Source organism: Aythya ferina (assembly GCF_964211825.1).
Source record: "Aythya ferina genome assembly, chromosome: 3".
In the NCBI taxonomy this organism is placed as follows: domain Eukaryota; kingdom Metazoa; phylum Chordata; class Aves; order Anseriformes; family Anatidae; genus Aythya; species Aythya ferina.
The window spans coordinates 45,631,486-45,650,028 of record NC_140298.1 but is presented as its reverse complement, the minus strand read 5'-3'; the positions used below and the strand labels follow the sequence as shown (position 1 = coordinate 45,650,028).

Genomic DNA, 18,543 nt, shown 5'->3' with positions numbered 1-18,543 from the left:
AGCTATTAAAGCAGTCTCAAAGTAGTGAGAGAATTATTTTCAGAAATACGCTGCTCTGAACATACATGTGTAATGTTTTCTGAATAGCAGGAAGTCTTATTAAATGGCCCATTTGGTCCTGCCTGCCCTTAATACATGCAAGTCTTTGAAAAGCATTATTTTATCTAATCATTACAGAAAGGTAATGAGCAAAAGTTCCAAATAGCTCTCACTGAAATCAATCTGCTGATACACCTACATAACACTTGAGAGTGGCTTACAAGAAATATATACTGTAATATGCAAAGAATATTGATGTTACTTGTGGGAAAAAAACTGTTTGCACATCCAGGAAGTATTACCATTATACATGTATTTCCACAGAGCTTGTTCATTCATAGTTATTCCTATCTTTTGAAACAAATCTTGCCTTGCTGGTTTGCCCATACCAAGCAAAATGGGTGGGCACAGACATGCATGCCATTATCACTGCTCTACTAGTTCATGCAAGCTCTCCTTTATAGCAACATACTTCCAGTCTGTATCAGACCTTGAAGAATTGACTCTGAAAATAGCATGGATATTCACAACCAGTTTTACTAAACATTTCTGTTGCCTGTGAAAGTACTATAGAAAAACAAACAAATGAACAGAGGAGAAAAAAAAAAAAAAAAAAAAAAGTCTGCAATCTCATTTTTCTTTAGAAAGAAGGGAATCATGAATCAGATTAAAAAGAAATTATATATGAGATTTCTAGGAATAAACTATTATGATTAAAATTTCCATGGGCCCCAAATGTCCTCTGTTTTTCTGATGAGCAGGGTGATCCACATATAGTTAAAAACATTGTTACTGAGGAAGTTTAAACAAAGTACAAATAATCTAAGCACCAGACTCTACTTCTCTTCAGTCTAGTTAATACCGAGACAGATTTCTACAAGATATGGGACAGTTAAACATAGGTTGTTGTGTTCAATAAAGAACTAATATTTTAAGATAAAAAGTAGATTTAGGTGATTTCAGATCCTTTCCTTCCCTTAAATTATTTCTTTGCATTTATCAAAAATAGCAACACAGCAATAAATTCTGGCTGTACTGAAAATTTTAGCTTGTGGTATCAATATTTTTATAACATTCTTTAACTTTTCAATTTCTTTATTTCGCCTTGCTCTTATATAGCTATAGCTTGTCCTCTTTGTAAAGCAGCATCCTTTCTTCCCCTCTTCTGACAGATTTGCATGTTACTTGTAGTCTATGCATCTCATGGTGGCAGAGCTGGTACCTCTGTGGTGGCGTAGATATCCTAAGTTCCAGGCGCTTTTAGATTTGTCATGTGGATTTCACAAAGAAAATCTCAATTTAGGCCCACAGTACTACAGAGTACTACTGTTTGATGTGAATTTTCCATGTCTTCTTTTAAATTAACTTTTGCAATAGTCAGAAAACAGTTACTGTCACATACTAGAAAATACAGGACATAAATTTTATATGGATAAAGTGAAAATCAAAGATAAGAATCTTAAAAATGGATTCAAGTTAACAATTGTTAATTGAAAGTTCAAAACATAAAAAATTACTTTTCACCTTGAAGACTTGGATATCTTGTGATAACCACAGTTATTCTGTAGATTAGATTAGACAGCATAGAAAGTACAGTTAGAAATTAGAAAGGCTTCCACAAACAGAATTAAATGAAAAAGGAAATAATAGCTTTCTGATGTTATTTTGGTACCAGTGAGAAAAAGCAAACAAAAGACTAGATAAGAAGCTAGGAGAAAAACAAGTGACAAAAAGTCTATAGTGACATAGATTGAAAAGCCAAAATGAGTTCAAAAGAGATCAGAGGACACATTTTGACATAAAGCTTCTGGAAACTGAAAATAAGAGAGAACTTTCCCTCTTTTATAAGAACTTTGTCTTAAGGCAACTAAACAGCTAATAGATTTTTTTTTATTTTTTTTTTAAAGCAGTATTGGAGGTCTTGTTAAGCATGCAAGCATAATATAAAGTGATAAATAAAGAATAACGAAAAAGCAAAGTTCAAGACAAGGCTATGTTGTCTTACACAGATCAAGTCTAAAAGATAGACATGTCTTCATGATCAAGACCTTCTGACAGTCACACTGATTTAAAAGGTTCAAAGCATACAAAATGACAAAAATGATTAAACACCAAAAGGGAAAGTGGTTAGAGAGCATTTGTTAAACAAGTGACAAATAGTCCCTTAGTCACCTCTTATGCTTTTGAAGAGATTACAGAACATACAAGTGACACCAACGCAGTTGAAGACTCAGAACACGATTTTCAAATGATCATAGCATTGTCAGCCTCAACATCTAGCAAAAAAAAAAGTGTTATCCTCAGTATCAGGGAAAAATCAAGAGCAATTTCCTTCTGCAACCTGTCAAGAAGCAAGTAGGTTTCCAGAGCAGAAAACACCAAACAGATTTTAAATCATCATTATCAAGTGAGTGCTTTCATTTTATAGACCTAAGGTGAAACGATAAGTACCTTTCATGAAAAATATTAGATTTTCAAAAATCTTTTGATAGCAGTCATGCTGTCAGAAAGTCCAGTGGTTTGTAATGGTAACTGGAGTAAGACAAGAATGTACAATATTCCTGTTATCGTTATTACAAAATTATCTATAGAAAGCAACTAAGAAGTTTTGTGGACAAAAGATGCAATACACTTGGATGATTTTCATTTCACTCCCCAGGTGGAAGATATGAACCAGTTATTAGTAGACACAGCAAAACATTTTGGTCACTTTATTGGCAGGGAAGACAAAAAATGTGGCTTGTAATTATTCCCAACCAATCCCAGAGCAGACAGAGGAACATTAATAAATATTGATCATTTAACTTTCTTAGGAAATGGAATAGATGATGACTAAGCCACCCTTGAATTCATGCAATGAAAACCAAGTCAGGAAATGGCTTTTGTAAACTCGTAAAAGTTGGGGGGAGAGAGAAACAAGGGGGTGTGTTAAAAAAATTAATAGATCAAAATTGGCATTAAATAGAAATTTTTCCTTGTGCTGTTAAGTCTCTTCTTGCTTGGAGCAGAATCAGAGCTCCATAACATTTGACAAAAGAGAGTAACTCATTTCAAAATCCTCATGGGAAACACTTGGAATCCACTAGACAGAAATACAGCATCGGGTATCATAGGCTGAGCACACAAGCATAAAACATTAAAGCCTAACAAGAGCAAGTGGCAGATGTGTTTAGTACATGTTTTGAGAATGCCACTGATATGATTCCGCTATCAAGTGATAGATAACCTGAAGACTGAGTGAGTGCAAAAAGGAGAGCTAGGAAAGTAACACAACTAGAGCCGGATCTCTGGTCAATTGCCATAAAGAGAATGGGACCATGACACCAGAGAAACTGGTTCCCTGACTGGCCCAAAAGGTGCTGGAGTAGAAACAACTCCCATCTGAAACAGCAAAACATCTCTAGGGAGGATGCAGACATACAAGGCACCAGGGAGCTCAGAGTTGGAATACAATAACAAAATCAGCTAGCTCACCGCTGAATACCAATCTAGCCATGGTAGTGGGTCTAGGCTTCACTTCAGCGTTTCCAATTACTGAGCATCAGATAGAGCAGTTAAGCAGAACAAGGCTTCTTTGGTGATGTCTGACTCTGAATGCCAAAAAGAAGAACAACCCAAAAGGAATAAAAATGGGCTGTCAGAGAAAGAATGATCTACTGCTTTCTGTTGCATTGAGAGGGCTGCTCCAGTCAAGGCTGGCACAGTATCACAGTCTTGCATAGATGAGAGAAACAGTGTATTTTACAATGATTCACTGGCACCAGCACAAGGGAGTTTTCATTAAAAAACAGAGTCTCTGAAGCAGTCAGAATTTGCAGTTAAGGACAGCAACCATTCTGATTTGCAGAATCAATAAGCAGCATGTCATGTCAGAAATATAACTTGGACCCGGTATGCTCATTGCCTCCTAAAAATTATGGACCAAAACTACTTGCAGACAACCAAAACAGGTTATTGGACAGATCAGCTTTATATACAGATCTGATAATTTAGAAAAAGTTTTGCAACACTGAAGTGAGCCTTCACACAAATAGGGATATATAACCTTGTAAATGCTAAAACCAGCAACTAGTGCAGGCTCACTTACCTTCTTGTTTTTTAAGACATGACACAGATTTGTCAGTTGTATGCGATCAGTATGCCTTTACAGGAGACTAAAAGATTTTCCATTCTGCTCAAAATTCTGTAGGGAGTTAACACAATTTGTAGTTCAGATTGTTACTTGGCGTGCTTGGACACAAGTTCTCCGTTCATTTTGAGGAACAGATCTAGTCAAGAGTTTGGACAGCACAAGGTTCCCCACCACATCTCACCAACATTCCTCACAGTCCAGCCCTGGCACGCAGAGAACATCTGGCAGGGGACAGCCCCTGTTGCAGATGTCTGGGACCTGTCTGTCCCGAGTGCCAGCAGGCACGCAACCACCATGCACTGTGCAAGGAGGAAGCTTGTCATATCCTATGAACAGCAGATAGGCTGCAACTTTTCCTTGAGTTCTGTTTTCCCAAAGAAACTGCTGTGAAGTATGCAGAATCTATCATAATCAAGTGCTAAGGCTTTTCAATACTCCCAATGACAGGAAAAAGAAATATGTGTAAACAATTGGAGCAACCAAGAAACACATACAGGCCAATGCAAATATCATGCTTCCCCTCATCTACTTCTCCTATTAGCAACAGGAGTGACTTTTGTTATGAATTATCATGAAGCACAATATAAACAAACTAATGATTTCAGGAGTCAGTAATTTACTGGAAAATGATTTTTTTCCTGAAGTTCCTAAAATTTCTTGTGCAGTTATCCTTAGAGCTACGTGAGAGGAAATTTCTTTCATTACCAAAAATTGTAAGGATGTATTTTATCATAATTTTCATCCAGAGAAACCCCAAACCACCCAACAATTCTTATGAAAATCCAGACAAGCTTTCTATAAAACAATCCACAATCTCGGAGTCATAGCCTCACTGGGGATTTAAGATACTATAATTCAAATCCCAGCTCAGGCTAAGTTGTAGAAAGAATATGAGTGGATACCCCATAACCTAGGTGAGTGAGTGCACTAATTACCAGGCTCTTTGATATTCTCAGGTGAACTGCTCTCAATTATTCTACTGGAGTAACCTCATCTTGTATAACTAATTACATATTCACAAGGCTAACAAGGCTGTTCCTCTAAGCCCACTGGTTATGGGACTCACCTTAAGTTGTGAAAGATCCAGATTCAATTAGTATTTTAATTACTTACATAAAACAGAACTATTTTCACAAGAGAGACTGAAATTGTAACACCCAAAAAAATGCCTCAAGGTTATGACATCCATAATAGAACATGGGTGGCAATTTCAAGCTTTCAACCTGAACTACATTTATAGGACTTAAATGTGTGACTGTGTGCGTGCTCTGCTAAGGTAGGCAATTCCATCTGGATGCCAGAAACATCCTGGGTTGAGAAGTGATAACTCTTGATGTAGAGCAGCTGGCCTAGACATAGCTATTAAGTATGATAATATGCATACACACACACACACACACAGAGGTATATAGATATGAACAATAACACTCCTATTCCATGCTAGAAAATAAAGAGTAAGAAAGATTATTTTCAAAGGAAACAGCAGAACTATCCTAATGGAGAGCCTAATAATTCTTACAGGCAACACAGGCCTTGTCTGCAGTCGATATTTTGCCATTTCCAATACCTTTTATATGACTCCAATAGTCTCAGAGAGAAATGTAACAGAATTGCTTCTCTCAGAAGCACACAACCTTAGGAGTTTTCTTCTGTGCTTTCTCCCTCTTCCCCCTTTTTAAACTGGTAGTCACATACTCTAATGATTGAAAGTATAAATAACTAAATATGCTCAACAATAAAAACAACGCATTTCTTCACAGTATGAAAACTTAGAATTAGGAGGCTATACTAAAATTTTGTCAGTTATTAAGAGCTTGCTGCTACTTAACTTTTTCCGACACTCCTCAATAATGCAATGAGTATTACAGATTTTAAAAGTATGTTAATTACCTGTAAATAACTAATACATTTTTAAAGGAACATTCAAAACAAACAAACAAACAAACAAACTCCTTTACAGTCTACACTACTAAAATGTAAGATGTTGCAGAAAAGTTTATGATTGTATATCAAATTGATAGAATGGTTATTTGATTAATATATTGCTGTAGAATCAGTCTAGCATTGGACATGATTCCAATTTGATTTGAATGTACTGAGTACTCAGCACTAAATCAGGGCTTGGATTACATAGAAGACCATTCTTCCTAGAGAATTTTGGAATAAAAGTCTGGAACTTTTCTTCAGAATCTTGGTTTCTCACTTAGGGAACAGCAATGTAAACAAACTTAGTAAATAAGTATATACACATACATATACCTATTAAGCATAATAATTAAATGAATAAATGAACACAGTATATGGTACACTCAGCCTATAAAAGTCTGTTAAACTATGTGGTTATACACAACTTTTATATATATTTATATGTAAATGCACAACCCATGCATGTTCACACACGCAGTGTTGTTCAAGCTAATTTTTCAAGCTACAACCAGCTTATGCCTTACAGAAAAATTAATTGAGCAAAATTTTAGCCATGAAATTTTTAGAATACAAAACAGTTTCAATTTGCTCTTAATATTTTTGAAATTTTGCCCTAGGAAAATAACGACCAAATATTTTGTTTCAAGAAGTTTGTACTTCAACATAATGATATTCTTCTGAAGCATATTTAATTTTTAATGTTTTATATGAAGACTTGTGATGGTTTGGGGCTTTTGGGGACAAATGCAATCAAAGCTTTGGAACCGCTCCAGAGGACAGGAGTTGCATTTGGCAACCACTTCAGTAACATCTCAAAGGGGAATTACTCTGGACAGCTTGAGCTCCACAGAACTGATCAAATCATCACAACATTTCAACCCAAAGCTTCTTAAAAATTTGCCACTCAATGGCATGTGTATCTACCTCTGTTCCTACGGAATCTATAAATGGAAGTGGAATTGGTACTCATGACTCACATACGTTGGCTGTGCTGTGTGGGCAATTCAGCACAGCATGTTCTCACTCCAGGACTGATCTACCTGGCTGGGACCTGTTTTCACTTTCATTTGTCTTCTCAATAAATTTAATATTTGCATCCTGCCTCTTAACTAAATGAGGTCATAAAAGAAAGTAACATGGATCTGATTTTGACAGATTGTCAACATCTTATCTTTATTGAAGCTCTGTAGACATAATAATGTTTCCCTGACTCCAAAGTCCATGAAGTTTTATGAAATATCTGGTGTGGTCATGTCTTTGCTGGATCCAATAGACATAACATCAATTCAAAAAATGCTTTTCTAATCCTTTCAACAGCTCAAAGCTTTGCCCATTCTTCCAATGTTTTTCTAATATTATTTTAATAAATAAAAGTTATGTATCACACAATGTGTTGTATTTATTTTTTTTTTAATTTAGTATTTTTTCTTTGCTTCACCATCCATTTTGTCATTACACATCTAACAAGCAACTTCAAGTTTTTCTGTCCTGCATTACCTGTCCTTTACTCAGTGACAGGTTATCCTGGACAAGACAGACTCATATTACAAATTCTTCAGAAGGAAAAATATCTGTTTTGAATTGAACTTTTCTAACTTGCTTTTACTATTATTTGTCTGAGTACCTCATTCTACAGTTGGAGCTATAAGTGCCCATATTTATCCCAGAGTAAGAAAAAACACATTACTTGGGTTTCTGCCGTAGTGAAACTGTGGTAAGCAGTTGTCAGATTTGTGTCACATTCCTCCTTCCTTCCAGAGTCCTCCAAGCAGTCACAGGGTAATTCACATTTCTGGCACTACCCCTCTGTCATCTTCAAACAAACCAGTTCTCCTCAAGTACAAAGAACCGCTCTGCAGCTACTGGGTGCTTACTCCAGCAGAGCTCTGAAGCACCACAAGGCAAAGGCCTTCACCTGAGCATCATCAGACCCTTAGCAAATGACTTTGGGGGAAGTTCAGGGAGGGGGAATGAGCTGTAAAGAACTGTGCAAGAACAACCCTCAAATAGAGTCTGCCAATGAAAACATCCACTCCCTGGAACGCCAACAAAGACAAGTGGGTGAGTAAGAAAGGAGGGTTTGAGGCCAGCTTTAGAACAAAATGAGCAGACACTACTCATCCTGGAGAGCTTGGATTGAGGTAGGTGATGAATGGTACTACTGTACTGGGTCCATTTCTTTTGGCTAAAGAATTTTGACATGCTTAAAAAAGCAACATAATCTAGTCAAAATTCACTAAATGAATAAAGATCAATTGATAAGACAACACAAAAATACAAGCAATAAATCTGCATTCTCTGTAGGATAGGAAAAGTCTAACGGGAATAGTGAAATGAACAAAAACCCACAGTGTGCTGTAGAAAATTGGTAAGATGTTGTACCAAAACATGAGACAAAAATATCTCCCATGCAGAAAGGATTTTGGCTAAGCACAGTTCCTGGCCTGGAGCCTCTTCTGGTAATGATTTTCTATCCTCCCTTTTCTGAGCAGAAGAGATCCAGGAGTTCACAGAGATAGCTATAGTGCTAATTAAGAAAACAGATGTGTGAGTCTTCCCCACCTTCCATACTACTCCATTCCACTTTTGCCATAGAGAGGAAAGAGGAAGAGAAAATCTCAGTCATTGAATGAGCTGGAACACAGCAAACCTGAAATGATGTAAAACCTACCACCATTCCAACCCTGTAAAATCATTATCCAGATACCTGCAAAAAAACAAGATGTTAACACAGTCAAATTCCACTAGGAACACAGATAATGACAAAGAAAGGAAGAAAGAAAAAAAAAAAAAAAAAGTAATGGTAACAAGAAAAATCACTTTTCAGCAGTCACAGGAAATTGAAAAAGAGAGGGGCTGTGGTTTAATTGAGAAGATAGAGCTCTCAGGCATAGGGGTCTCTGGAGAAATCTGAGACATCCTATTGAATGAAGCTCCAACTGTTCCATGAAAGTATTCATTTCCAACTTTAAAGATTGAGCCCTGTCTTCAATCTCAAGGGAGCAAAGCTGGTAAAAGTGAAGTTCACTGTGAACAAAATAGAGCACCAAATCTAGATGGCTGCTTGCTCTGCCTGCATCTATTGAGCCATGAGGCATGCTGGAAGAAGGCTTTGGTTGTCAAAGTGGGAGACAGATAAGCTGGCTATATGCAGGCTAAGTGGTGTACTCAGAACACACTAAGTGGGAAGGTCTGCTAAAGTCAGTGACCCTGCTGCTTACCCCAGCCTTTCTGGCTATCCAGCAACATCTTTGTAACAACAGCTGCTAAATGATGCTCTCTCATATTCCTCTCTGCTTTCTCTTCAAATCCACAGAAAGGCCACATGAAGTAATAAACATTTGTGGCAAAAAGAAAGAACAACCATTAAATAGTACCTTCTGCTTTTAATAGAGGAAAAACAGGCCCTGGATAGGAACCAGAGCTTCAATCGGTTTGAAACTCCTTTCCCTTTCAATCAATGATTTGCAGACAAGGTCTGATACATGCTGACAGCAAAAAATTGCCTTTGCTCTCACACTCTGTCTTCCAGGCACAATTTCTCTCACATCCTTTGTCATATTGAAGTCTTTTTTATGAAGAGGTTTAACAGGAGCAGATAAGGTGAGGGGAAAAGGAAAGGAAGGCAAGAAATATCTTTTAAACCTAGACTAAACTGTGATAAAAACTTCCATCTACAGTACAACAATATTTGCCTCAAGAAAGCAGTTTATTCAGCTGCTCAGGAAAGAGGCTCAAATTCTTTCTGATAAAGGGTTTTCCTAATTATGCCAGTGAGTCAGAAGCAATGCATTCCATCCAGCCACCGAATGTTTAAAAAGACTCCGTTATTGAGGGTATGTACTACTTCTTAGCATTTCTCCACAACTAACAATCAAAAATAAATACCTAGAAGGAAGCCTCCTCCAGCTCCACAGATAAGTCTCAGGAAAAATAGGCTGTTCCTTTTGACAGGACTCCAGCCTACTTCTCAGCAAGCCCAAGTTCAGCTTGCTGCTCTGCCACAGCCTCCCTTGGAAACCACCACAAAGTCACTTGGGTATGCTACATGGACTAATTTCAATAGCTTACACTGTTCTTCCTGCAGACCCCAGTGAAACAAACCACTGCAAGTCTTTGTAAAGCAGAAGAAAGATTTGCCATTCTAATGACTCATCTACAAAGGTTTGGCTGTGGCATCACTGCAAATAGCCTCTATTTCTGCAACAAGAACTGAAGAATTTGTTCTTGAGCTCTGCTGTACAAAACCCCTTGCCAGTAACACCTCCAGCCATATCTAGAAGGATTCTGGGACACAGGACAACTCTAAGATACCTCACATTCAGAAGCTCACCCTTTCCCTTTCTTGGGAAAAGTGTAAGACAAGATAACAGAACAAACAGCATCTGCTCAGACCCCTTAACATGCTTTTCTCACTACTTAACAGACCAGGAAAGTCCATGGTTTCAATGTAGCTGTGAGGACTAGTTCAGCTTTTGCACATATTACAACGCTTAAACTCATCCAGCAGAATCAATAGACTTTTTTACCTCTGCTTTTCAAACCTGAAAGAGCATAAAAAGCATCATGTCTGATGTGATCTGAGACAAAAAAAATATCTAGTAGATATTGCAAACAGCACAGTATAATGATAAAATCAATGTGTGTCCCATCTTCATGTTAAAAGGTCAGCACAGTGTACAACACCCGTCTCTCAGACTCATATTGTAAAGACATGCTATTGTAGAGAGCCTGAAACTGTCTCCTCTGCTGCATATTACATAAGGCGACACGTATGATTCATGAGTCATCATTGCCATATCCCCATATTGTCAAATGTATATTTTTTTTCTTAAATACAATTCCTATATTAGTCTAGATCTTTTCCCAGACAAAACGTACGCAGAGAACTGCTGGAAGAAAAATGTTGAATGAAATATGATCTATGATAAAGAACATCAACAACCAGTTCTGCTGCTGTTATAGGCAGGGCTACAGCACTGTTTAGTATTAAGAATTATTCCTTTATGCAATCTTGTTTTCAGCCACTTTTACCTCTAGCAGAGACTGGCAAGTGAAGTTTCCCTCTACATGGTTACACTTCTGCTGCAGAATTTTTGTAGGTACATTTATAAATTAAAACAGTTTATCTCATTTATGAAAAATTCTCCAAAACACTTTCATTTTCATATCTATGGTATAGTTTCCTCATCTTCAAGCTGCAAAACAGCCCCACTTATCTCAAAACAATATTTTTGCTACAGCACCCTTGGATTCTATTAATGCACAGCATATGAAAGCACATGAAGGAACTTACCAACACAGCCTTCAGAGCAGGTAACAATAATATGTAGTAAGTTCAATCCTTCAACCTTATGTTGAAAGAAAATGAAAGCAAACCATCAACATGCAGCAGTTAACTGAATTAACGAGGCACTAGTGGAAAAAAAAAATGGTTGTGACTGCATATGTAGATGCAGTATCAGGCCACCTCATCGAACTATTCAGAGTCACAAGCCAGCCATTTTACTCCCAAGTCTTTTGAATGCTTTGACAACTCAAAACATTAAAATGACTTCCTCCCAATGTCTTTTTTTTTTTTTTTTAATTATTTTTTATTAATTAACTTCACAATTTGAAAACACGTGCAGAATATCTTCAGTCTTCTGGAAAGATTTTGCTGGGAACATGCCATTTTGATGACAACTTTCCCTACAGCTACTTTTGTAAAGCCAATTCTTCTGGAACACGTAGAAGGCTGAGTCTTACAAGGACTGTGGGAGGAGCCAGGTTCTAGGTCCTTGCTCTTCATCATGCGGCAGTCTCCATCCAAGTGTTTTTCATGAATATTTGGAAGTGTTTCTGCTTCATTTCATTCTCGGCCAAAACAAAAATGTTAAAGCCTTCCTGCATGCTTGTGCAAAATATTTTCACACTAGTGAGACCACACTGCAAAACCCTTTATGCCTGCAGTCCCAGAGGGCTGCCAGACGCCCTAACAGATAAAGCTACAGCAAGCATAGGCTCTATTTACACAATGTAAACTACATATACTTAGGGCAGATCTACCCAATGCTTCAGCAGCATTCTTACTAACTCTTTCAGTGTTGCTTTATCCCTTTATCATTTAATTAAATCACCTATAATAGAATTTGTAGATGAAGCTGAACAAAAATTACTATAAAATGCCAAAAGATACTGAAAGCATATTTTACAAATCAGGAGTGTGGAAATTAAAGTCTACAAACTCTGCCTCACGACAACAAAGTTGTGTGGAGAAACATGCTACAAATGGCTTTTGGCTCAGAAAGCCTCATTCTTTCTGATGTGTACAGCAATAGGGCTGCTGAGTCGGTGTCAATAGAACATACAGAACATATATAGAACAATATATAGAATATATACATATACAATATAGAACAATAGAACATATGGATATCCTTCCACGCCACTCTTACACAGTAGGGTTATCGGCCAAACAGTAATCTGACCAAAACAAAACAAAACAAAAAAAACCAACAACAATAAAAAAAACACCTTTGAGAAGGTTCAAAAAGAAAGCTATTCAGGATGAAAACCCTGGTCTGCCTTCTTTTTCTGAACTCTTCTCAATAACCACAGAACTATCCCTTCTCCCTGGCATAACGGATTTGCTTACCCATAAAAAGCTGACATTATCCAAATGTACTGGTTCTAACTGAGGTAGGGTACCCAAATTCTGGCTGTCTCTATGGTTGGGCAGCTGAAATAACACTAAGACATTGTATGAGCTTCCCTAGTCATAGCTGCTGCTTGTTTTATGGAAACCAACCTCAAGATGAAGTCAATTAACTGGTTAAATTTCTCACACATTTAAAAGAAACAAAATATACTATGTTGAAAGATGATCCAAAGCAAGTATTTTTATTGTGAATCTTTAACTGAGAATCCTCTGAAGTGATATATAGAACAGCAGTTACCTCTTTGAGATACTAATTAAAGTTCCAAGATCTTAAAATCCAGAAAAAAAAAAAAACGCACTATTATTTGTTTTGACCAGATACACTGATCTCTCAAAAGGTTGAGATGATGCTTGCCTAATTCAATAAGGATGCTGCATAGCTTAATTATGGCTTTTGAAGCTCTTTGTGTCTTCAGAGAAATCAAAGAATAATTATCATTGGGATTAATACCAATATACATAGAGTCATAGAATCTAAAGAATAGAACAAAAAGCAGAACACAAGACAAAACCACGACACTTAAAATACAGGTTCTATTACAACTCAGGTTCAGTTTAAAAGAAAATATAAATCCATGTAACAAATATGAGATCTGCAGGAGTCTGTTTTTTATGGCTTTTACTAGGAAGACTGAAATAAATTAAAATTCAGGAACCAATTTCATCCTGAGTGCAAGTCTACCAACCTCAGCTGGGCTTCACTAGGGACAGATTTGACTCAGAACTATAACTGAAGCATTAAAGAGTTGAGATTGTTCAGGAATTCAAAAGAAACTTGAAAGTATTCCCAGATTACCATGCTAGACCTTCTGAGGAATAGGAGAAGCACCATGGGTTTCATTCTGTTCTCTCTGAAATAACTTCTAGTCTACGTTAAGTTTCACTGATATAAACACCACTATTTCTTCTTTCTCCTCACATAAGGAAGATCAGAATTAGGCTCCAAGTTTCTTGCCATCTGGTCACAGACCACCCCCAATCAGTATGCTATTGGTCCTTGAAAAAATTGTAACAAATGCAGTGAAAGGCTGCTGGTGTGCTAATGTGTGAACTGAAACAGACTGCAATGAAAAAACTAAGCCGAAACAAAAGGTAACTAATGAGGCATTGTTATCCACATCCCACACATCTTTGCTTCAACAAGTATTTGCATACTGTAGACGGTCATTGACTCAAGACTTAGAAAACCTTAATCTCCTTCAGCTACCCAAGCTGAGAAACAGTTAGCTATTTTTTCCCCCGATATAAGATGCATTGAGTTACAATTCAGGTTGTACAATCACAATGAAATCATAGTCAGAACGTGGTAAAAAGTCTTCTCCCAAGTGCACAGGATATACTTATTTCAATACTTTAAATTTATTCATTTACAATACAGTAGATTAGTAAATTCTGATTCCATAATCAGAAAAACATAAAATTATAAATTCATGTATTTTCTCATATATAGATTTTCAACATGACAACCACGCAGATTGAGACAATCCAACTGAACTCCTCCAAGACATGATAGGAGATGCAAGATTTATTTTTTTTTTTTTTAATTTTTAAGAGACAGATGCATTTCTTTTCTTCGTAGAGGAAAAAAAAATAAAAAAATAAAAAGCACTATTTCAAGCACTTTTTCAGAAAAGCACTTCAGCCAGCTACCTAACTCATACTCATGTCCATCATGACTGACTTGTACACTCCTAAGCACTCTCTTTGAGGAAGACTAGCTACAACTCATTTTGTCTCCTTTATACCAGGATATATTGCAATATATTGCAATACATTGCAAATATATTTATTCAGTCTTGTCAGATAACTGCTTTATCAGCCCTTAGAAGAGCATAGATAGAAGGACTCAAGCTCTCAGACAAAAATAAGATTTCACGAGTAGCAGAGATAGCACAAGTTTGCTTTCTTGTCTCATCTTTTCCAGATCTCACTACACCATAGTTACTTCCTTCCATATCCTTCTAGAGTACATTTAGTTCCCTCATTTCTAGTGTCCAACTCCATAAACATCTTCCCCATTTTCTCTTTCTACTTTTTGGCCATGCAAGCACTACTATGTGCTGTAGCTCATTTGGTACAAGCAAGCAGAACAAAAAAGGAATACAGAAGTATGGATGGAAACAGAATTAACCCTTTCAGGGACAAATACATTAGGGTGCAGCTTCACAATGGGACTAAGCCAAGACATATGTTCTAACTTTAAAGGTCAGACTGAAACATCTGAGAACTGTCCTTCTGGAAATCAGAAACACGTCATTGAAACACAGCTTCCATGAGAAGACTTCTCATTCTTTATTCCACATTGTGATGAAATATATCTTAATAAATAAGCAACAATATCCACAATGACAAGGTTTCTCTTAACAGACCTAACCAACTCACAGTTGGTTTTAATGTCCTCATCACCCCAAATTTGGCCAGCCACAGCACATAAATCTACTCGCAGGGTCCTTCCACTGCATACAGTTTGATCTGCAGAGCATGTAGAACTGCACGTATTAGAACAGACCCACACTGTCCACCACACTCAACAATGCCCACAAAAGACTAGCTATAGTTGAAGTTCAACCTCAAGAGATGCTACTAACTGTTGTATAACTATAAACAGATACCAAACGTTTCAGATTATGTTATTTATATTTTTGATATCTTCCTAAAAGCCTAGAAATTTACTCTTGCAATTTTTTTCAGGCTTATGAAAGGTATTTCACTACGCAGTACCCTGACATAATTTTGACATCAGGAAAAACAAAACAACACAATATGAACTATAATATATTACTCTTCTATTCCGTAGCATAAATATTCACAGTAACTCATAGAAGATTTGGATTTCTTGGAGAGAAAAAAAAAAAAAAAACACACTTCACCTGCAACGTAATCTAAGTTCCCTCATCTATAATTCTGATTATATATCACATTTTCAAAGATTATAAATCTTCACTCATACACATACTATATTCCCCTTCTGAGAACATGAATATATGGTAATGTAGTATGTTATATGAGGGGACACATCTCCTAAGAATTATTCCAAGACTACCAACTAATTTTTCATAAACAGCATAGCTGATTTTGGAAGTAGATATCCTGATATTTCTACTATAAATCATAAGAGTTAAATAAAGCTACATTATTATTAAAGGAAGGTCTTCATTGATGACATGAACACTTTGTATGTCATCATTCGCAACCACGATGCAATAAGCCACAACTCAACTCTTGAATCAGACTAGTAAAAATGTAAGCAGGAACCTGGAACAGGAATGTTCTGATCTTAGGAAAAAATATTATAGGAAAACAAGTATATATTCTTGCTTTTGAACTTCAGTACTGCATGTCTAGAAGTATGCAGATATATTAAGAATAATTAAGTAGTATAGAACTTGGGACACCGGTAAAGGGGAAGGATGAAGAAACAGAACAAGGCAGGTATTTTCCTATTTGATATAAATGAAGCCCCATTTTTAGTAAAACAAATGTAGCTTCTGTTTTTCTAACTTGATGGATAATCTAAGTGATGCAGACCATCAAATCTGCTTTCTTGTTTAAGTCTTGTGACAGAATCTATTGCAAAACATAGTTTAGTGATCTTTTGAGAAAGCACTGCTACTTTCAGGCTTTATAAAATGATATAAGCAAATTTGCAAAAAAATTTTTTTTATCAGTATTGGGCAGACCTATATTTAAAGCAGATGCTGGAGAGCAGATGACCACCTTGACTCTCCCATATGAACACTTTTCCCCTTCAAAAACAGAAATTTTACCTTTTTTTTTTTTTGTTGTTTGTTTGTTTTTGTCCTCCTTTTAGGCTGTTCGAAATTTAATGGCCCACCCCCAAGTAGCCTCATAGGGTTGCTCAGATGACTGAGCTTTTCTCATAAAATATTTCTCATAAAATATTTCATTTGTAGGTTTCTTCCACTTCCTCTTTACTTGAGGACTGAGTCACCTAACTTGTCCTGATAAATAAGGATTAAGATGCCATCCCCCAGACAATCAGGTTCGCTCAGTGATTTCTAGTTTAAGCTACAATTTTACTAGACTTACTATTGTGATAAGTGAGAGATACTACACCAATCCCTCCTTCTAATTAGAATTACAGATAAGGATTTATTGTGTAGGAATGCATCCTTTCCCATTAGCACTCCACAGCGTGTACATGCCAGGCTAAAAAGCAAGACAGCAGTTATTCATCCTAACTGCTTGTCTTTGCCACACCATCTGCATTCAGCTGGTTGCAGCATCTAGCCCCAGCACTCTGTTTGTTATGTCTTGTAAAAGTACCTCAAAGGCAAGAGGAACAGATGTGTCAAAGATATAAGAAGTATGCCAAAGGAAATAAGTTATCCCCCTGAAGAAAATAAAAACCTGTGTTGGTTAGAAAAATGTTTTTTTTCTAAATCCTTTATTCTCTTCTTCTGTCATCAGATGCATGCTGTATCATATACAGCACCAGGTACACTGTCAGAACTTAAAAGAAAATGCTGAGTGCAAGAAACCAGTTCCAATTTAGTTTGTTTCCCTGCACAAAGGATTTTTCTTTCCTTGTGCTTGTTTTGAAAATAAACTGATGGAATGACCTATGGTATTTTTCTTGGGAGATAATTAAATAGGTTCACAGGCACCACTATTACAGGACTGTCATCAATATTTACTTTCATGTTTTCTTAGCTTAATTTCATTTACACATTCTTTCAGAAAATCCAAGTTGTACCTCCTTCCTTTTCTAGATTCTAGAAGGAAGCCTGACAGGTTCTTCATATTTTAAGACACAAAACCATTACATCATGATTACTTTACATTATTAAAGGGGTTAACCTAAGGGGTTTTAACTCAAGAATAGTAAAAGGTTGAATAAATAATCAGATTGTTATAGAAGTAGGAGAACCATTACTTCAAGTACCCATAAAAGAACATGGTTAATGTATCAATACCTTTTTGTTAATAAAGCTTGGAACAAGAGCATTTATAGCATTCAAAGGTTAGTGTTCAGACATCACACTGTAGGTAAATGTTGGAAATAGGTAGGGAAACTGAAATGGTATTCAGAAGGTATTATTCTCGTACTAATTTCAGTATCTCTTCTACACTATATTTTTTGGGGGTATAAACAATGAGAGAAAGAGCATGTTACTTTCTTAGTAGAGAGGCTTCACAAGGTAAAACAGAAAATACAGAAGACAAGGGTCTTGTATATAGGTGTTTTATTTCTTTATGAATCTACGTTAAGTCTGAAGAGAGGATACTCATCTTTTCCCAAGTTGTACGTGTGATTGAGAAAGCAGAACTGATCGCCCTGCAAGTTTTCCAGGAGAAATAGTCTGTGATTCTTCAAAGCATTTTGAAGTTTTAAGACAAAATTTTAATAGGAATTAGCACAATATACTATTGTAAGAGATGCTCTGGAAGCACTTCAGCCATGCTGACAAAATAAACCCATCTAAATAGAAAAGACCTAGCATCCTATAGTCCCTACAAAGATATTATTAAATTTGTTCTTGTGTTGTATAGTTGGTTATACACAGAATTATTTTTTTTTTTCTAGGTAAAATTAATGTTGTACTGCTCCACTTCACATACATTATTTAGCCACAATATTGGGTGATCTGAAATCTTTGACAAGCACATTTAAAATCTGATAACATCAAAACAAATAAATGTGCCTGACAAGCAGGAGAAATAGGAGATTCTCTGCACCTTCCTCCTGAATTGTTTTTAATCAGTTACAAACAGATACCTTCAG

General features: G+C 36.4%; 1 protein-coding gene across 9 annotated transcripts in view; it reads right to left on the bottom strand.

Annotated features, from left to right (window-relative positions):
* RPS6KA2 (ribosomal protein S6 kinase A2) overlaps window positions 1–18,543 on the bottom strand; it is a 303,450-nt gene that overhangs the window by 213,148 nt on the left and 71,759 nt on the right. Inside the window, exon 1 of one of the 9 annotated variants that reach the window (XM_084513725.1) lies at window positions 11,394–11,448. The exons of the other annotated variants lie outside the window; for them this stretch is intronic. The gene's annotated coding sequence lies outside the window, so the exon portion shown is untranslated. Of the gene's footprint in view, window positions 1–11,393; window positions 11,449–18,543 lie in introns of those variants that run through there. 9 annotated transcript variants of the gene reach the window in all.